Below are 2,263 nucleotides of genomic sequence, written 5' to 3'. Positions count from 1 at the left end.
AATAGAGATATATGCACGATAAAATGATAAAATTTAATATGAATAACAAAAGGCCTTATAACCCCAACTTCTCGTATTCGGACAAAGGTCAAAAAGACGAATTAACTTAAAACTCTAAGCACCTTACAGTAAACCGTCGAAAAGTCTTGATGATAATTTACTGACTGACTGAGATCTCATATGCTCGAGGTCTACTAGAGCAATTCAGCCTTTAAGTTTCTTTCAATTTGCCAACAAATCGGCAGTTCCGCTATGAAGCAATATGGAGACAGTAGTGTTCACGCTGTTCTTCGAGGCGTTTCATTGCTGCATGGAGTTTGATAGTAATTGTCTAACACTGATGACTTGAAGGCATGCAATACGTGTATTTTTATTTACCTACGGTTAATGTTTCTATGATTGTCAACTATCACTCTTTTATTAGCCATATCTCCACGTGAAACTTTTGGTTGAGAGCGACTCACAGCAGGTTTCTAAAATCACCGAAAAAGTAAAATTTTGTAGACGAAATAAAAGTTGTTATCGTTGTTGCGATGTGTGTGAAATTTCAACACTCGAATACAGGTAATCCGGCTTTACCCTTGTAATCTAATCAGGATGTGCAAAAAAAAGAAGTTCTAGGTCAGTCGATTTGTGATAAAAGAAAATGCTGTGAAATCGATTAATTTCGGAAACATAAGGCTTGCTGCAGTGCTCTGGGAGGTATCAGGAACGCAATGGAAAGCAGCGGTGCGAAGCACGAAAACAAATGATACTTTTCCCATCAGCATGTTTCAAGTTTTTGTTTTGCTTTATATTTCGGTATGTATAGCTATTTTTAGCCTGTCGTATATCTCACGTTGTTTCTTTTACTTCTAGTTACTTACCAGTTGGTTCAAAGAAGCATGTAAGCAAGAACTGGTTCGATCCGCATCGATTTTATAGGAGAAGAACACCATCTTTTTGGCTGTGTATGAGTTGGATTTATATAAAAACCCATTCATCATATTATGTATGTGCGAATGAATCATGTGGCTGAGTGTGGAATGGGACGGTTCAACCGAGTAGCTCGGTTCTCGACTTCATTCGATTAGAAACAGCTGATCCTAGGTATTTATTTGTAAGATGAATGCTACAAGGCTAACTCCAAATGAATTCATGAGCTGCGTCAACGATAATCATTGATTTAAGAAAGCTAATCAAAGAGGAACAGTAAATGTTTATCTGAAGGTCGTCGATTCAAGTCACATTGTAACATGACACTACGCGAGTTATTTTCGTGAAGTGATTGATACTCTTCGACGATAGGATTTTTGTGAGCACGCTAGTATGGGGACTGATAAAGGGGCTTTGGTTGATGTTGAAATTATACCTAAAATCTTTGAATCCCAATTAATGTGAATCAGTTTATTCGAATCAATGATGTTCACAAAAACTTAAGTAGGCGAATGACCCTCCGGGTTAAAGCAGAATATATGAACAACAACAACAAACTTATGTTGGAAAAATCTAATTATGAATAAAAACCTACTCCCAATCAAGCTGAGAGAAAGTTGTTGTATTCGGCTCTTCGTTCTTTCGTTTCTTTTAGTACTATACCTATCGATTAGATAATGCGATAAAATTTATATGCGGTACTCGTTTAATTTTCCGGCAGCCAAGTGATTCTTATTCCAATCAAGATTGAAATCGTTCCGTCGGGTTATTCCTACTGAAACAGGTATGCACGGAGGTGTCACCTGTTGGTATGAACCTACGCCAAAATTTAATTCCGGAATGATGGCTGCCCAGTTAGACCATTTTCCGACTTCCGATTCGTTCCTACACAAAACTGAATTGATCTAATTTGGAAACTGATTTCCCAGACGATCATAAGAGAGGATTACAGCCTACAATGCTAGTAGCATCCGTCTCTGCTCTACAAGAATGTTGAAGTGGTAGTTCTTTTATTATGGCTATTTTGACTAGATCTCAACGGTTAGATACCGGGCCGGTTGGACAACACTTAACTGGTTTTGGTGTGTTGTTTATAATCGTAGGTTGCACACGTGCACCGCTCAGTTGTTGCAATCGGGGCACTGGAATGCTGTGGACCGTGGGTGCACATAACGGTGTTTAGAAGCATATTTAGGCTTTATTATAGCATTTTCGGTTTCGCTTGGTGCTACACCGGAGAGGTGCAAAAAAGAGATAGACTGATGATATCCAAGTTTTAATGAGTGTATCTCCGATTACATCGGTGTAGTGGACTATCAAAAACGAAAATGCCATTAGTTTTTAAGGA

General features: G+C 38.3%; 1 long non-coding RNA gene across 1 annotated transcript; it reads left to right on the top strand.

Annotated features, from left to right (window-relative positions):
- Positions 1-259: 259 nt before the first annotated feature.
- LOC131692122 (uncharacterized) lies at positions 260-1,853 on the top strand. Its single transcript, XR_009305920.1, has 3 exons — positions 260-564; positions 622-801; positions 859-1,853. It is a non-coding gene; the product is annotated as an uncharacterized LOC131692122 (long non-coding RNA).
- The last annotated feature ends 410 nt before the right edge of the window (positions 1,854-2,263 follow it).

The sequence above is a fragment of the Topomyia yanbarensis genome, chromosome 3, assembly GCF_030247195.1.
Source record: "Topomyia yanbarensis strain Yona2022 chromosome 3, ASM3024719v1, whole genome shotgun sequence".
Taxonomy (NCBI): Eukaryota; Metazoa; Arthropoda; class Insecta; order Diptera; family Culicidae; genus Topomyia; species Topomyia yanbarensis.
Note: the sequence above shows the minus strand (reverse complement) of the source record. Positions and strands in the feature narration are given on the sequence as shown.